Source organism: Mustela nivalis (assembly GCF_964662115.1).
Source record: "Mustela nivalis genome assembly, chromosome: 4".
Lineage (NCBI taxonomy): Eukaryota > Metazoa > Chordata > Mammalia > Carnivora > Mustelidae > Mustela > Mustela nivalis.
Window position 1 is genome coordinate 142,788,932 of NC_139023.1, and position 19,829 is coordinate 142,808,760.

Consider the following 19,829-nt stretch of genomic DNA (forward strand, 5'->3'; position numbering starts at 1 on the left):
GCCATCCACCTTATTCTGACAGATGGAATTCAGAGCTGGGAAAAACTAGGCTATTTTTGGCCTACAAGCTGTATTATGTTTATCACCATCCTGCTTCATACAGGCATACTATCTCACGTTACTTGATCTTAGGTGTTAACCACAGAGTACCTCTTTCCTTAATTCTCTTCCTGGGAAGCCACAGCTTCTCCACTGTAATAATCTCTGATTTCTCTTTGACGTACAGTATGACTTCTAGACTTTTCCCCCCAACATGTTTTATCAATTTTATAATTGCAGCATAAAGATAAATACATGAACAAGTAGCCTCCTTAAAAACTTGTAGGAGTGAGCATGGAAAATGTGGAGAGGGTCAAAACCTATTTCTGCATTTTGTTAAATTTTGGAATACCTAGTGAGAATTTCCCAGTGGGGAAAAAATTTTTTTTTTACATAACACAGCTTCAGGATTGTAACGTGATTGCTTTTTAACTTTCAGGAGTGTTACAGTTCTTTAAGATGTAGGTATCCATAGATATCTGTAGACATACATACACGGTCTTAGGATTTTGTTAGATTCTCTCCGGGAGTACTTTCTTTGGAAGTTATTTTCACAAAAGTAATTTCTGTTATCTTTGCCTTTCTCACCAAAGGCCATAGTGACTACTTTTGAATTCTTTTAACTAATTTGCAATTCTAAGACTCTTGTGTGGGATAAGGACAGTGATTACAGCTCCCTCTCCTGTCTTTAGCAATTTGCTCTTAGTTTGGCATTGCCAATTACACTGTGTATTTACACGGGCCACAGGGTAAGGCTACATTGCCCTATTTACTGCCTGCTCATTCTAATGATGACTTTGTATCTTTCCCTCAATGGTTCCTCTTTTCAGGACCATAGAAGCAAAGAGACAGAGCCACAGAGACAGTGGAGATAACCCCATCTCTCCATTTTACAGTTAAGAGAAGGGATTTAGGAAGGCTACATCTTAACCAGGATGACCAGCTAGTTAGGGATTTATAAAGCTTACTCAGGAACTTATATATAAAATTATTTAACTTGGGGCGCCTGGGTGGCTCAGTGGGTTAAAGCCTCTGCCTTTGGCTCAGGTCATGATTCCAGGGTTCTGGGATTGAGCCTCCCATTGGGCTCTCTGCCCACCCCACCCCCTTCCCTCTCTGCCTGCTTGTGATTTCTGTCTGTCAAATAAATAAATAAAATCTTTAAAAAATAATAAAAATTGAAAATACAATTATTTAACTTATTAAAGTAATAATTTATTGGCTTTGTGGCTAGAAAAAGCTTAAAAACCACATTATGTTTGCTTTACATTTGCTATATCTCAGGAGTTCTTCATTCTCACAGCATGGTGCTATACCTGCAACATTATCTTAGGACAAATAGGAATAAAGTCAAGAGTCCAAGGGGCACTGCCATTCCCGGCTGCAGTCCGCACATATGGCAGGTAGGAGGCCTCGGGGATCACATAGCTGATGACAGGGTGTAGGACTAAGAATCCTGGTATAGACAGTTGGCAGGTTAAAGTCTTCCCTGTGGTTTGCGGAGCTTAAACCATACGTAGAGTAGAGCGACAAAGGGTGGGGACAGTAAGGACACGGCAGCAGTGTCAGGCAGGGACCTGGGAACGCAGCTTGGATGGGGCTCCAAGACCAAGGCCCAACCCTACCTCAAACCCCAGGTCTTTTTCTCTCTTTAGGGTGTTTATAAGAAGTACCAACAAGTAGGGAAGCGAATTACCTTATTCTAGTGCACTGTGCTTGGGTCTAGACCCCACAGGAGAGGGTATTAGAAACTCAGACATCACACCAAAGCAGGCCTCTGTCTGTCCACTTTCATTCCCTATTAATACAAAGCAGTTATCCTCTAGAAGCTGCCCCTTCAAGGAGAAGAGGACATTGCACTGAGGTGCTGACTTATGACCTGGGGTCCAGTAGGGAGATTTAGGCATGAAAAACTCTTGTGCAGTGAGAGCACGTTACTCAGCAGTTCAACTCTGAGCAAATGCGGGAGACCAGCATCATAAATGGGGAATAGGAGTAGAGAGAAGGGCTGGAATGTTCTGTGAATTTCTGACCCAAAGCAGTATCAACCCTGGACCTATGGCTAGATGAGGCCTGAAGAAGGGAGACTTGGAAGAGCAGGAGAAGGCCCAGACCAGTAAGAGCTGGGAACAACAATCCCAGGCCTATTGAGATTGTCCAGATGAGCTAAAAAATAATCTGGCCATTTTCCAGTTACAGCAGCCACTAAGGTGAATGTGTCTCTCTGATTTAAAAGTGACCACAATGATCAATAGGCAATCAATTTGTAAATCTGTGTACTTTCTTAATGATCAAGTTTTATATGTTCCTCATGACAAAGTCTTGCTTTTCGAGAGGGGAAAAACATAGTACATTTGTAAATAAGCTAAATGCTTGTTTCTCTATGTGTCTCATCACTTCTGTGTAAAAGAAATGACAAGAATTAGGGAAAGAAAAGACATCTTTGTAGAGTAAGTAATGATGGGGCAACCTGGAAAGGCCTGGTGGATGAAACCAGACGTGCTCACCTATATGGGACAGTTACTGGAGCATGGACACTCAGGCCAGAAGAACAGAGTTCCGAGGGCAGAGCACAGAAGCCCCTGTGGTCTGGGCAGGGCATCATGAGAGTCTCTGAGCACAAGAGCAGCCAGGTGGGCTCTTGAGAAACAAGTGTCACAGCCTCAGTCTGGGAGCTGGATTTCAGGGAATGCCAGGATGTTAACGGGTTTGTCCAATAAGAATTCAGGGGTGCTGCTATGCAAGCTACAGAACAGGCAGTGGGACACAGGGAAATGAGGCACAAGCCCAGTTAACAAAAAGTAAACCTAGAATATAAGTATAATTAGAGATTTTACTGGACATAATACAGAGATCCCAGGTTTAGAATAGAGGGACTTTTTCCTTCCTGCTCAAAGTCAAGATTAGCCTAGACAGGGCTATCCTAAGGGAGGGGTACTATTACTCTCCCCACTTTATAGATGGGATAGGAAGGCTTCATGAGGCCTGCTAACCAGCTCTCACAGTCAGGGTGTGGTGAAATGAGGTGGGAGCCAGGCATTCAGCTCCAGGAACAGTGCTCCTCTCCCTGATCTCAGGCTCAAGCACGTGACCTTGGAGAAACCCATCTCCCCCATAAGCTCAGTTTGGTTACCTTGACTTTGTGGGTGAGAAAATATACTGCAATTGCAAGGTTTGCTCAGTATTACGTAGCTGATAAGTGATAGAGTCTGGATATAACCCACCACATGTGTCTGAGCCCAAAGACATCACTACCTTAGGAACTACATTAGGAGCTTTGTCTTATTCTGAGTTTCAGCTATAAATAAGGACTATGCTATTTTCTAAAAGGGAAGTTGTTTGATTTTAAGCAATTTAGTCAAATGATCAAATGTGCAAGGTTAAAATGTGTAAGTACAAAGCTTTCTTAGAAAGCAAAAATAGATACCGTGGATATTAAGATTTCAGGACTGATCCTGAGTCATTCGCCAGGTGACCCTGGGCTTTATCAGATCTGGGTTCAAATCCTGACATCACCACTGGCCACGAGAAGCACCGTGGACAGCTGCTTTACTTATTTTCTTGTCCAGAACATGAGGATAATATTATCTATAAACACTGAGTATGATGAGCATATAACTTTTCCAGCCTGGTAGCTTAGAGCACCATAGCTACTCACCAAACATGAATCCTCTGCCTTTCTAGCTTGTTCTGTCAGTCATCTTCTCATGATGGTTCCACACACTTAAGATCTGCTCTCTCATCTGCCCCTGTCCTTCCCCTTCTCAGCCAACAGCTCGTCTTATTTCACAGGACAGTTTCCCACGGTTCCTCCGCCATGTCTCCTCTGATTGTACTCTTAACTCCAAGTGGTAAAATAATCTTACACAAAGTCCTAATGTATGCAGATCTACATCCTGTACCACTTTTTACTCATCAGTACAAGAATTTTGGTTCAAAGATCCTAAAATTTGTGAGTAATTTCTGTTGGGAGTAATTCGATAAAGGGGAACTTCCCAATTTAGAATGCTAAAAAAAAAATATTTGCTCTGCTTTGTCAAGGTAAGAAGGTAACTCAAAGGCTAGCATTTTTGCCTCGAACATACACAGTATCTGCTTCTTTGAGACCATGAGATCGTGGAGGTAGAAGTAAACAACTTTGGATTATAAAATCAGAAAGGTGTAGAATATTTGCATGGAGGACCAAAAAGAAATAATTTAGGATGGTTTCAACTGTTCTCCCTTGGATAATAAGTGGATGTTGAAGCGAGTAAGATACAGAAAAACACATTTGGAGCTAGGGAGTAACAGAGATTAGGATGACTACTTCGAAATTAGGTCTCCTAACCTCCCTCTTAAAGACTCATGTGAATTCTTAGCTTAACCAGTCTCTTTGCCATCACTCTGAGTATTTCCAACTGAGCTGCCCCTGTGAACTTCCTAAAACACAAATCAGACCTGGATTTGGCTTCCCCATTGCCTAAAGAGCCATAGCGAGTCTACGTAGCATGGCGCGGCAAGTCCTTACAGTCTTATTTTTTACAGCCTCCATATACGTTTCCTATGCTCCAGCCACACCAGGCTCTCCCATCCTTTTAAAGGATACCGTTTGCCAGCATCTACTTTTTAATACGTTGTTTCTCTACTTAGAAAACTTCTCTCCCTTTCCATCAAATGAACATTCCTCAAGAAGCTGGCCTAGTGTTCCTTTTTTCCGAGGGGGCATTTTCTGACTTCTGAAACAAAAGTCCTTCCTCTTCCACGTTCCTCTAGTGCTTGGCCCACATGTTCTTGATCCAGGGCTCGATTTGCTTAGCACCCTGTCTCCCACACTGGGCCATGTATGAGTCCCTCAAGGACAGCGCTCTTGCCTTATTTATCTCTCAGCCCCTGTGCTGATAACAATAACTGGCATGAGATGACCACCCAATAACTATTTATTGAGTTAATTAGTAAAATAACAGACACATTGAATTAATAGTGCTTAACTCAACAAACAACATATTCACTGTGCTTAAAAGACGTGTCGTAGAAAACCTTTGGAATGCTACAAAGACATTGATAACAATGGTTGTCACTGGGGAAGGGAACTGGGTGGTCAGAAGATAGTGGAGACAGAGAGAACCTTTATGTCATATGACCTGTAATACTGCTGTAATTCTGTACCACGCACATGCCATTATATCATTATATACCCAAATTAGTCTAATTTAATGTGTGTGTGTGTGTGTGTGTGTGTGTGTGCAGAACAACCTCATATCAAGTTTCATAATTTCTTTTCCAGCAAAAATTTAGATTATCAGTATAAGTTTATGATACAGTCTTTCTCTGTTACCAAAACAGCTCTCGTCTGAGTTTCATTTGGGCTTAGAGCTAGAAGGGCGTTTAGAAACCAGGTTACGCTTCGTATGGCAAATAAGGACCCACTGAGCTGTGTTGAGACCTTCAAATCTTAACAAATAGTTTGAGGCCAGGGTGGTTGAACAAGACCCCTTCTCTCTGCCAGGCCTCATTTCTTTTTTAAGATCTTGGGGAATTTGCTGGTTGGGCAAAAACGAATGAGATCTGATCGTTAAGAACACAGCACACGGAATTCAGTTCTGCAAGACTGTGAATATGTTTGCTTCAGGTTCCAGGGTTTATAGGTACATTTGGACCAGGGAAAAGTGGTGGATTGGGCTGTATGGGAATTTGCCATCCTGTGTAACATCAGTTGAGACTTAGACTTGAAGATAGGCCTCAATTGATGCCATTTCTCTTCTCAAGTGTCAGAGTAGTTAATATTTCAGTATACAAGTTATTCCTATATGGTAGGCTAAATGTCTTTTCATGAGAAGATCCTCCTTCTGTTCCATTTTACCCCCTGAGTGTAAATATCTTAAGGATATTTCTACTATGTATGGAACCACAGAAAGAGAAAATGCTGTAATGAAAGAGCACCAGGGAGAAATCCCAGCTAAGCCAGCCACACGATTTAACCTCTCTGTGTGGCTTCATTGACAAAATGGAGAACATATGACCAGTCTCAGAGAATTCATTCCCACATCCCATAGGATTTTTAAATTAAGGATTAAATTATACGATTTGTAAAGCACCTGTCACATAATAGGAATTCAACAAATGTTAATTCCCTGTCCAGTGCCCTGAATAACTTATTTAAAAGAAAGTTTATCTAGATAACAGATGTTTTTGCATAGTGAAGTACAACTATGTTAAATTCCTACTACTGAATATGTGTAGGATGTAAGTCACTCCTGAAAAAAACATTCCTTGTTCCTTGTCAATAACGTACTTGTCTTTTCTTATTGCACATCATAATACATGTTTCTCAAGGTTAAAAGCTTATTGCTCTTGGCTTGTGTCGTATATTTTCTTTAATTATCTTTCACCAAAATATACTGAGTGCCTAAAATTTAAGTCATGATAATTAGAAGTTATATATATATTTATTTTTTTAAATGAAAAACTAACACCTTCCACACCAAGACGAATGTTTATCTGGGAATTTCGTGCTTACCTACATGGGAAGAACTCTTGAAACACCACAGGGAAAAAAAATAAGTCCAATCTGACTTCTAAATTAAAATCTTAGACTCCTCAAAACCTAACTTTGAAAGATTGGTGTTTAAAGGGAGCAGAGGCAACCTGTACCTCTCAAGAGTCCCCCTTCCCACCCCGCCCCTAGCATTTTAAAGCATGTTAATCCAGGCTCACTCATAAACCCCAGCAGCAGGGGATCATTGTTCATTGGTTTATTATGGGCAGACTGGACTGGTTTAAACTGAGCAGAGGAAGTTAATTATCAAATGTTTTAGCTGGCTCTAACAATGAATAACCAGTTCTTGTCGGACACCGTCTCGTTCACCATGCAACTTTTTAAGATGGGGGTGGACGGGGTGGGAAATCACCCATCAGAATCTGCAATGAGGGAATTTGCTGGGACTGCCCTAATCTGTTTCCCAGGTTGTTCAAACCAGTTCAAGAGCAGTTAAACAAGGTTATGTAAGTGACATGTGATGTAGCCCAAAATAGTGACTGCAAACACAGGCTGCTGTTGCTGGGCAGTTGTCAACTGCTTTAAAAAAAAAAATCTTCCAGCAGGATAATAAATGGACCTTTAAAAATCAGAAAGAAATTTAATCCAAAAGTTAATTCTAAAAGGGATCTGGTGAAATGGCCTTTCTGAAAATGTGTGCCTTTTTCAGAAAAAGGGAAACTACAGTGTACATAAAGCCTGGAAATTCTTAAGAGTATCCATCAGGGGTATTTAAGTTAAAGAAGACTCAAAAAGTTTGGTTTTCTGCTAAAGCACAGAGTTTTCAAGTTTTAATAACAGTAACAGCAATAAAACCTTCAGGTTCGTTAATGGTTTTGGGCATATAAGAAATTATTGAGCAATGTATCTTTGAGATAGTGATAAATATTAAACTGTTATTCATTTCTGCCCCCTTTTAGTTAAACTCTCTTGTAGTTTCAAGGCGTGAAAAAGAAAATTGCATTTCACATAGCATGGAAAGCATAAAGATAAAATTTTAAAGGAAAATGAGATCCTTTAGTGAAATCTCTTTGATAGATTGTTTTTTAAAAGGAAAATGAAAACAATCATAGCAGAGTATCTAGAATATGTCTTAACTGTCATCAAGAGGTTTGCACCCTGACATTTGGGTTCTCACATTTCCATATATTCTCTGGGTTCCCTGCCTTCAAACATTTTGCAGATCTAGGGAGTCAGGAATTGGGGAGCAGGTTTCCATGGAAGTAGGTGGAGAAGGACTATAGGATCTTTGTTATAGGATTCACATTGGGGGAGCCCACCTGGTATTTTTTTTTCCCTATTTTGTATTTTGTATATCCCTATTTTTGAGATCTGAGTCTCAGGGACACTGGTGTGAGCTTCTGTTTTAATCTCTAAGAAACCTAGGATCTAGTACCACATTTCCCTACCTGAATGGTGAACAAATTAAGAAATAAAGCAGTAGCTGGTGGTAAATAAAATACCAACCTGGGGGAGGGGCAAGTGGTAAATATGTTGAAGGATGTGGCTTAGTGGTAAGAGCAAAAAAAAGGGGGGGGGGTATGGCCTAGCTCCCTGGTGGAATAAGAGAGGATAGTGTATTTTTCCAAATGTAGAGAAGGAGAACATTGCTGGGGAATTGAAGAAGGTGTGTGTATCCCTAGATATCACTCAATATGAAAGTAGTTGAGCCAGAGCAAAGCAGAAATCCTTCCTAAGGTCAAAGCAAAGAAGTAATGGGGAAGATGTACCACAGGTGTGGCCACAGCCCTAAGATGGAACATGAGCCAGGGTGTGACACGCAGGGATGCTCCCTGCACCCTGCGCTGTCCACCTGCAATTTTAGGATGTCTCTAAGGATGGTTTGTAATTCTGGACTGATCTTCGGAGTTTTTCCATTTTTTTAAAATAAGTCACCAGACACAGTATCTTTCATTCCCTTTGTAATAGCAATCGAATAACAATAAAAACACCATAACTAAAACACCAGTAGAAGAAAATAGTCCAGTGTTGCAGTGTCAAATGCCTCTGATCCCAGCTTTGCTTACTTTTCCTGAAATAGCAGTAAGTTTTGCTGAGCACGTCTTTGAGCTCTGCCTGCCAGCCTGACTCCCCTCTTTGTGGCCCAGTGGCTCAGTGTCACTTTGAATAAGATACAGAAGAGTTTGGACTTGGAAGTTTAGGTAGTGAAGGGCCCTCGAAGACCTTTAAGCAGAAGGATGAGATGATCAGATTTGTGATTCCTAAGGATCACTGCACAGCTCTCTGGAAGGTGGAGGCTCATGGCTCTGAATGTGTGCTCAGAGGAGCCCTAGGTTTGCAGCACAGTGCTTTCTGGATTACTGGCAGGTGCAGAATGGGGAGCAGCACCAGGGAGGGTTCTCATGGGCATTTCAACCAGGGTAGCTCTTCACTCTGTGTTCTTAGATACTATGGGCTATGTTAGAGTTCATTTCTTTTGGACAGCTTTCAAATTAAAATTTAATCATCATTTGATTTAGAAGTAAGGACATGGTAGAGGCAGGGTAGACTAGTTACAATCATAATAATATGTGATAATATATTATACATATATGTAATAATATTATGTCATATGTAATAATATTATGATAACTACCGTTCACCAGATCCTTACCGGATGCCAGGGATGATTCTAAGTACTTTATGTGGTGTATTCATCTTCCCGGTAATTCATGAGATAGGCATGTTGATAATTCCTATTTAACAAATGAGGAGACTGATACATGGAAAGGTGAAGTGACTTGTTTCAGGTCACACAGACAGTAAACAAGGATTCAAACTGTAACTCAGAAATATAACCAAGGGAGCCTAAAATCAAGGGCAAAAATACCAGCGGATGTAGACAGTATGCAGGAGAAACTCAAGGCAGAGAATCATCAGGACCTCATAGCCTCAGGACCTCACTGAATATTGAAGATTGTGGGAGTTTGTGGGGAGGTGGGCAGGGTATAAATTAAAGATGACCCCAAAGCTTCTAGTTCTAATAACTGGCCATAGCTTTAAGGCTAGGGGACTATAGGAGCCTGGAAGAGGGCTGTCTGTGGGGTGGGCACATTATGCTTGATTTGTGAACATGCAGGATTTGACAGGTCAGAGACCTTCAGGTGGGGACACCCACTGAGTTAGGTGGATGAACGCATCTAAAACCTAGAAGAGAGGCCTCGGGAGCCCTCATAGTGTTGACAGCTCCCTGGATGTCCTCTGGTCACCAGAATGTGTAGATACAGCTTGTTCCTTCTCTGTTCCCCTGTCCTCCTGGGCCTCAACTGGCCAGACCAGTTGCTCACCACACTTTTAACCGTGTCCCTGCTGTTCCCTGCCCCAGTCCTTTGCCTGGGATGCCAGTGTGCTTGTTCTCTCCATGTTTCAAATCTACAGCATTCTTCCAGGCTTACCTCAGATGCTGGCTCTCTGCGCAAAGCCTTCCTCATCCGTCTCTTCCCAGTGTAATCACTTCCTTCTTTAAAGTCAAACCACATCGACCTCACGTGATTTATCTTACCACATTTCCCCAGCCTCATCCACCTTCTAGAAAGATCATGGAGGGAATGGACCATGTTTTGCCTTTAAAATGTGTGCCTACTTACTTTGAAGAGTTTTGGTATTAAGTAACAGTGGAAAAGAGAGAAAGCAGAGAGGGAACAACTGTGCAAGGACCTGTAACCTTCCAGAGTCTTATACCCTCTTAGGGTCTTGGGCCCTCATCTGGAATTCTTAGCTGAGCTACGGACAGATCCGAGTCCCAGCTTTCTGTCCCATGTTTACCCTAAGGATGTCATTCCCTGTTCTCATATCTTTGCCTGCTTGTTGAAAACCTTAAGACTTGAAGATGAGATCAGAGCTGTATGGTATTTGTCTCATCTCAAGCGGGCTCTTTTCATCTACAGGTGTTCCTCACTCAGTGGTGATATTCTCTTCCCACAGGAAGTTCCTCACTGACATATTAAGAGTTGACTGTGTTTGTTCTTTGGATTTTCTCATTCTACTTTTTTTTTTTTTTAAGGCTGAGATAACAACAACAAAAGTGACATCTCTAGCATGTGTTCTATATATATCTATCTATCAATTTGAATCCATTCGACAACATACAAAGCAGGCATTACTATGTCCATTTTATAGTTCAGGAAGCTGAGGCTTAGAACAAGTTAAGCAGCTTGGCCAGGCATCTCACAGCTCCCTATTGACTGAGGTAGGATTGGGACCCAGGTGTGTCTGGTGACAAAGATGTGCCCTTCCCACTGTATCTCCTCCCTGCTGCCTTCCATGTTTCCACTCTTTCCGTTCTAGCATTATTGATGCTTTAAGGCAAGACCCATATGTCATCCAATCTGTATTTTCTCATTTGGGCCCAGCCCAAGTACAACAAAAACTTGGTTCTTGATTTCAAAGTAATTGAAAATTTTAAAAGATAATTTTTCTTGAGTTCAGTAACTTTTAAAACAATGATGATAATTTTTAGACACTTTCTGAATTATTTTCCACTTAGAAGCAATATCACAGTTGAGAACAATAGGGCAAAAATGATACTGTTGATTCATTTTTTTAAATTTTTGAGCTCAGCTTTGTTAAAGTCCATGGGCACTTTCCATTTGGTTTGAGTACTTCTGGTTAGTCTGTAAACCCATGAATTTATATTACATATGTACTAACTAAGCTTCCTGGTACCCCATCCAGATTTGCTCTAACCTTGGCGGCTTTCTGTTTTCTGGAATGACTGCCTTTTCTCCAAAAAGCTGCCGCTTCCTCAGGCAGGAGGTACATTGAACTAGTACACACAGATGGGTGAGTGACTAAAGATCCCTGAGCTCCACTGAACAGATTTTCATTCTTAAAACAACATGCTCTTACAGGCAAGTGGCTCTGTAATGGATACCTAGCCAACTTCAGTAGAGTACCATGTGGGCTTCATGGGGAAATTCCTGAGGACCTAGGACACCAGGAAGGCACACTCATCCACTGTGGGCTTGTGACCCTGGTTTAAGCTCTGCCTTTCACAGACCTCTCTGCTGCTTCCTTGTAAATCCTGAGAGCTCTTTTTCCATTGTTGTGTGCGTGTAGGAGAGTCTGAAAGGTCTGATGCTGGAGATAAGCAGAAAGAATCTGTATGCAAGGATCTTTTGTGAAAGTCAATTACCTACGAGTCAGTGGGACTTCTGTGAACATTCATTTGTCTATATACAACATACTGTATGAACATTTAAGTTCTGTATGTTGTACATAATTGAATTTATCAGTATGTTTATATTCATTCTTTTATTCAGTAGCAGGTATGGACCAGGAAGTATGCTGTTTGTGCTATATTGTTCTTCGTAGTGCCTAATAGAATGTCATAGATGGATGTTCAGCAATTTTGTACAAAAGCTTTTACTTCAAAGTAATATTTTGGAATCTTCAAAGCATCTTATTTACTTTAAGCTTTTATTTCCCTCCATGTTCATGGAAATGAACATTCTTTTCTTTGGAGTATCTATTACAGTGCTTGTTACCAACTAGCCAGATGGAACTTTCTCTAAATTTTTATGAAGAAAAATAATTATAATCTATCTGAAAATTGTGTGACATTTGCATTTCCCCTATAAGCTTTTAATTTATTTAGTTTTTTTTTTTTTCTTTTTGGTACAAATTCTGAATACATGTGCGTGTTAGTATACTACCATTGATAAAATAGGCTGGGGTTTTGGGACTTGGGGGCAGTCAATGGATTACATTCTTTATTAAAATAGTCCATAGGTGTTTATTTTCTTTTAAATGGAAATGTATTACACACCAGTAGCTTCCCATTAACATTTTGAAAAGTTCAGCTATTTATGGAAAGAGCTCTCAGCATTTTCTATTAAAATCAATTTGTTAAACAAAACAAAAAAAAAGCAACAATGTAAATCTTCTAATACTTTGAGAAGAACTAATATAAGGGCTGAATTTTATGTTTTCATTTACCCTTCATGGAGGTAGTCTTCAGCGAGATTCCTCATATATTTCCAGCTCTTTGTCTTCTGGGCACAAGGTAGGATTCCAATTCCTGCCTGCCTTGTGGTTGGGTGGGTTTATTGCATTAGATATAAGCAATGAATAGTGAATTGTCCTTTCTGGGCTGGAGCATTGGATTTCCTAAGTAGATTCACCAGCCTCTGTGCCATGAGACTCACAGCATTCACTGTGGTGGCTGCTCCATCAGCCTAAGGAGGTGAAAAGACATGGAGCAGAATTTGCAGCCTATCTGCTGTTGCCTAATTACTTAGGCTTTATAAAGAACTACTTTTTGGCTTTGTTGGTTTTTCTCTGTTACTTGTATTTTTTCTTTGTCATTGATTTCTATACTGTATTTCATTCCTTCTATTTGCTTTGGAATTAGTTTCTATTTTTTTCTAGCATCTCTTGAGATAGAATCCTAGATCATCAACTTTAAACCTTTCGTTTTTATAATATAAGTATATAAAGCTAAAAATTCTTTTGTAAGTACTGCTTTAGCTTTATCCAAAAAATTTTTGATATGTTGAGTTTTCATTATCATTCAGTTTGAAATATGCAGTATTTCCATTTTGATCTCTTTTTTGACCCAAAAATTATTTAGATGGGTGTTACTTTTCAGGTATATGTAGCTTTTTAACTTATATTGGTATGGATTTCTAATTTAGTACCTTTGTGGTGAGAAAACACACTGTTCGTGATTTCAATCCTTTTAGAATTTGATACTTGCTTTTATAGCTCAAGATGTGCTCTATCTCAATGAATGTTCCATGAGCAGTTGAGCATGTGTATTGTGTAATTATGTAACCTAAATGTTAATTGGGTCAAGGTGTTTGATAATATTGTTCAAATCATCTATATCTTAACTGTTTCTCTAGATAGATAGTGATCGTTCTGAGAAATTGTTGCTGAGAGAAGGGTTCTTGAATCTCCAACTGTGATTTTGGATTTATATTTTTTCCTTTTAGTTCTGTCAATTTTTGCTTGATGTATGTTGAAGCTCTGCTATGAGATGCATTTTGTATTTAGGATTGTTATCTGTCTTTATAATCATCATGAAATGACATCGTTTCTTTGATGATACACTTTGTCTTGAAGTATGATTTTAATATAGCTGCATCAGCTTTCTTACATTACATTTTACATTGTGTATATTTTCCCATCATTTAACCTTCAACCTGTCTGTGCCTATATATTTAAAATACACCTTAACACGTATATCAGTCTTGCTTCTTTTTAGCAGGTCTACCATCTTTGACTTCTAATTAAAGTGTTTAAACCATTTATATTTAATGTAATTATTGCTCTATTAGATTTATATCTGTTACTTTGGTATTTGTTTCCTTTTGTTCGCTCTGCTATTTGTTCCCTTGTTTTTCCTTCTCTGTATGTTTTGGGTTAAGTACATTTTAGGATGCCATTTTAAATCTCTTCTGTCTCTTCAGCTATTCTTCTTAGTGTTATTATTCTAGTGGCTGCTCAGGCAGTCTCTCAAACATTAATTTGTGTCAGAATCACTTGAAGGGCTATATAAAACACAGATTTCTAGGTCCCACCCTTGAGTTACTGGTTAGTATGTCGTAAATTTAAATTTCTGATAAGTTCTTATGTGATATTGATGTTGCTTGTCCAGGGACCATACTTTGAGAACCATTGTTCTAGAAATCACAGGATGTACTCTTAATTTATCACTGTCTATACTCAATTAATTTCAAGGATACCATTTTAAGTATAATGTAATAAACTTACAGCAGTAGAATTTCATTTATATCCTTTCTTTTTGCTTTGTTCTCGGATATTTCACTCACACATGTTTTATAAATACCATTATACATTTTTATTATTTTTTTCTATAAAAAAATCATTTGACTTTTAAATAATTTTTAGAAAGAAAATTTCATTTACATTTTACCATCTATCATTTCCAGTTCTTGCTTTTCTTTTCAGTACCTCCAGACTTCTATCTGGTATCATTTTCCTTCACCAAAGAGAACTTCCTTTTCCATATCTTATAATGTGATTCTACTAGCAACAAATTCTTTTAGCTTTAGTTTATCCAAAAATATCTTTATTTCACCTTCATTTTGAGAAATATTTTCATTGGTTATTCTGGGTTGATGGTTTTTCAAGATATTGTATGTTGTCTTCTGGCCTCAATTGCTTTGATATGAAGTCAAATATTGCTCTTTTCTTTGTTCCCCTTTATGTAATTTTTTTGGCTCTGGCTGCTTATAATTATCTTTATTTCTGTTTTTCAGCAACCTAACTATATTGTGCTATAGTGCTTTTCTTTGTGTTTATCCTTTAAGGGGGCATTTGCTAAGCTTTCTAGATTTTCAAGTTGCTGCTTTAATCAAATTTATAAATTTTCACATAGTTTTCTGACCTATTTTCTCTCTGTTTCTGGGACTCCAACCGCACACATATTAAATTACTTAAAGCTATCCTACAGGCTATTAGTACCTTGTTCATTTATACTTAATTTTTTTCTTTGTGCTTTAGTTTGGATGATTTCTACTTATATTTATTTAATTTCAATAGCCCATTTTTGTTTAGTGCCCAGTATGTTGTTAATTCTAACCAATAAATATTTTATTTTAGATATTATATTTTTCAGTTTTTGGATATCCATTTGGTTTTGTTTATTTTATTTCTGTAGTTTCCACACCTCTTCTGACAGTTCACAATTCTTAACTCCTATTAATCATATTTACTTATACATTCTAACAGATCAGTTTTTAAATCCTTATTTGTTAATGTCAACCTCTGGAATCTGTTTCTACTGATAAATTTTTATATTGACTTTGGTTCAGATTTTCCTGGTTTTAAATATTTTTAATGATTATTATTGTATTCTAGACTTTCTGGATTATCCAGATTCTGTTATAATTCTCCAAAGAGTATTGAGTTTTGTTCTAGTAGTTATATTTCTGATAGATCACTTTGAAATTGTCAAGCCTTTGCTTTAAACTTTTTTAAAGATAGGTTTATTTTGGTTAGGATAAACAGCATAGGCTAAATGTCTCAGCCCTGGAATACCATATTTCCTCCTAAGGTAGGGAACCTCCAATATTAAAATGGAAACCCTGAGGTATTTAATGAGTCCTTCTGATTTAGTGGGATTCAAACTTTTTGTGATGGGCAGCAGCTGAAATAATCTGCCCAGCCCTTTTATTTTAAACTGTTTTACCCCTAGACTCTTTGAAATTTCATGTTCAGTTTAGGGGTCAGCCAAGAATTTGAGGGGAGTTAATATGTACATTTTATCTACCTCCATCCCCCTATGACACTCTTCTTTCCAGAATATCCTTCTTCAATTTCTAGCTACTCTGATAGTCCCCAAATCTGTTCTCTGCCTTCTGAAGTTAGTAAGACAGGATTTTGCTTGTTTTCTATCAACCCTGCACTGAGTGGAATATAGGCCCTCAAGGCGAGACCTGTTCAAAGGTGAATCTTGTCTGGGGTGATTGTCTTTTTTCAAGAGTCCATTTTCTTCCAGTTTCTTCCTGCTTTTTGTTGCTCCCCAGTGCCTTCAATTCTTTCTCTCCTTTTGTGGACAGTTTATAATTGTTATCTGTAGGAGGTTTATCTGATTCAAGCTGTTCTGCCACTACCAGAACTGGAATTCTCCCCATAATGGACATGTAATTTGAATGAGAAATCTTTGTTTCCTTTATCACCAAGATTCTTTTTAACTACAGTATTATTTCTGTTGCTATATAGTCTGACAAAATATATAGCTACTAATTTGCATAAAGGCCATCTTTGAGAACTTTCAAGTAGACTGTTAATAGTGTTCCCTATTTCCATTCTATCTACTTGGTATCTCAACTTAAGATTAATGTTTCTAAAACACAGCTCTGAACTCAACATATTGCAAGCAAAAATCTTCAGTGATATCCCATCACCTGCTGAATAAAATCTGAGTGCTTTAGTTTGTCATCCAAAGCCTCCACTGTCTGGTCCCCATCATTCTGGTTGTTTGCCCTTTGTTAGCATCATAGAAAATCGTTTAGGTGAAAATGCCTGGGATTTGACTAACTCAGGACTAGCAATCTTAATACCAGGAGAACACAATGTTTAAATAAGACATATTAAAGTTTTTTAGATCTTCTACATGCATTCTCTTGTTTTCACTGCAGGTTTTGTTGTTGTTACTTTGGTGTTTTAATATAAACTGAGGGATGGGACATACATTGCTTACTAGTGTAAGGTATGATTTAAATCTTTAATGTTTGCACAACTAAAAATATACATGATGGAAAGCTGTGAAAACTCTTAGACCCTTACAATGCTCCCATCCTATTTTTGGAAAATGAATTGGTGGCTGCGACCACACTGGTTGGCAGAGACCGGGTATACAATTTCAAATATTGCTGCAGGAAGGAAATTATCCTGTAACCATTATAGTAACATGGATTTTTAAGGTGTCTTCATTTTTTAAGAATCCTTACAGAAACATCCAGCTTTTGGAAGTTTCTTTTCTTTTTTTCTTCTTCTTTTTTTTTTTTTTTTCAATTTGTATTCTTTTTGGAAGTTTCTGTTTTTGAATACCCAAAGAAGAAAATCTTCTAGTGTGCATGGAAGACAGTGGTCATTTCTTATGCATTCTTGTATGCCTGCAATCTAAGAGACTTAGTCACATTTTACTGCACATTGGCAGAAGTGGAAAAGAACCTTACCTTACCCCAGCCCCTTATGCAAATGTCTGGCAGCCTTGCACACATAGTAGGTTCCCAGTGAATACTTGCTGAATTAAAACCAATTAAAATTACATTTAGTTTTCTCTTTGGACTTTAAAGTTTGTTCAGTTCAGTGTGAGTCGTAGATAAATCTTTGGTTTTGTGTTCAATTTCACACCATCCAAAAGTCACATAATGCTGGTTGTCACTGGATATACTGACGAATAGAGTGTCTTCATTCAAATAGTGTTCCTTTGCTTCTCGGTTCCAAAGAGCAATTTTAGCCTCCCATTGGACCACCAACAAATCATATTGCAAGTTGATGTTTAAGACTGGCCTTTAATGCACACTGATACTGTCAGCCTTCCTGAATTTTTCCAGTTCCACCATTTGGGGAAGTCACTTTACCAGTGCTAGCATGAGTTTTTTTCTTATGAGCAAATAGCATTAATAATATTGACCTTCTATATCATAGGGCTGTTGTAAGGCTTAAATAAGATAGTGCTATAATAGGATCTTAAAGTTTTATTTTAAAGGTGGTAACCAATTACTTAAGATACTGTACAGCATCATGAAATGTTATATGAATCAGTTACAGTCTTTACCATGTGTATTGATTGCCTTTGTGTAATTATCTATACTTATACCCACTAAGAGCCACCGATTTTTTAAAAAGTCATTAGATTATTATAATGGTAGGTTTTCATTTCTTTACTTTGATAGATTTCCCTATTCTAGTACTGTTTATTGTTATTATTACTAAGATTTACCATAATGTTACTGAGAATGTGCTCTAGATTAAATTATTTCAATTACATTAAGCAACACATTATTTTTATTGAGTATATACTGTAATTTACTTAGTAAGTCTCAACCAAGGGAGCATATAGTCCTAAGCTGAAGGGAGTGCTTTAGATCCTGTTTATTGCTTTATAGCAATCGATGAAATTCCCTTTCTCCTTTCTTTGTCTGCATGTTTTCAATGACCCATGACTCAGTCCTCAGACCTCTTCTCTTTCCATCTGTGCTCACTCTCCATATGATCTCATCCAGTCTCATGGCTTAAAATAATGACTGCACACTATTATACCTCCAGCCCAGACCCCTCCCTGACTCCAGACCTGAGTATCTAACTGCCGACTTATCACATCTGCTTAGAAATTTCTCAAGCATCTCAAACTTAACATGTCCAGAACTGAATTAGGGTAGTTTCCCATAAACCACATGCTCCTACTGTCTTGCCCATTTCAACTTAAGGCAGTTCCATTTTTCTTAAGGGTTCAGCCCAAGACTCTTAATGCCTCTACCTCCCCTTTTTCTTCTGATCTATCAGCAAATGCTAGCAGTTCTACCTTTAAAATGCATCTGACTACTTCTCACCACTGTTAGTGCTACCGCACTGACCTGACCCACAGTCATCTCTCCCCTGGATTGTACTGATAGCCTCCTACCCCTGTTCTTCCTATATCTGTCTCCATCCATTGAGTCCATTTTCAACATAACAGCCAGAGTGATCATGCTAAATGTAAATCACACCTAGTCATTTCTCTGCTCAAAGCTTCCCATTGCACTCAAACTAAAAGTCCAAGTCTTAAATATGGTCTTTACCGTGGCCCAGTACGATCTAACTCACATTAACTCTTTTTCCTTATCTCTTACTTTCCACTCATTCTTTCTGTTCTTTCATACTTGTCTGTTCCTTAAACATGCCAGGTGTCCTCCCCATGCCCGCCCCTACCTTATTTACTTTTCCCTCTGTGTAGTGTATTTTTCTCCCCAAGATGTCCACATCGTGCCTTCCTTCCTTCAGACCTCTATTTAAAGCATCTTTGAGTAAGGCCTTCCATACTCTTTTTAAAATACCAGCATCCTCCCACACCTCCACCATGTTATATGCCCCTTCTCTAGCACAGCTTTCCAGCATTTGTATATTTTACCTAATTACCTAGTCTGTTGACTGTCTCCTCCCAGTTGAATGAAGGTTAATGATAGCAGGGCCTTCTGATCGCCTCATTCATTGCTCATATTCATTGCTATGTGCCTGGTACCTAGTGGATGTTCTATAAATCTTTTGAAATAAATAAATCAGGAATAGCGCTAGGCTACAATTTCACATTTTGGTAGTAGATGCCTCTCTCTGACTATAGTCCCACATCTGAATATTTTAAGTTACAGTTTGGTCTACAGTTAAAGATTTAACTGTTGCCGTTAAGGATACAGTTAAATATTGTTAAATATTTATTTATTAATATATAATAAATATAATAAATATTTATTAAATATTATTAACAGTTACAGTTAAACATTTATAGTTATATAATCTGTAAGTCTTCCCACTGAAATCACCTGTGTGTAAATGGTGGGCAGCATAGCAACTCCAGCAACTGCAGGAGAGCCTTCAAACAATCCACTCTGGGGCGCCTGGGTGGCTCTGTGGATTAAGCCGCTGCCTTCGGCTCAGGTCATGATCTCAGGGTCCTGGGATCGAGTCCCACATCGGGCTCTCTGCTCGGCAGGGAGCCTGCTTCCCTCTCTCTCTGCCTGCCTCTCTGCCTACTTGTGATCTCTGTCTGTCAAATAAATAAATAAAATCTTTAAAAAAAAAAAAAAGAATCTTTAAAAAAACG

General features: G+C 38.5%; 1 protein-coding gene across 4 annotated transcripts in view; it reads left to right on the top strand.

Annotated features, from left to right (window-relative positions):
• NR3C2 (nuclear receptor subfamily 3 group C member 2) overlaps positions 1 to 19,829 on the top strand; it is a 337,335-nt gene that overhangs the window by 215,685 nt on the left and 101,821 nt on the right. The gene's annotated exons all lie outside the window — the stretch shown is intronic.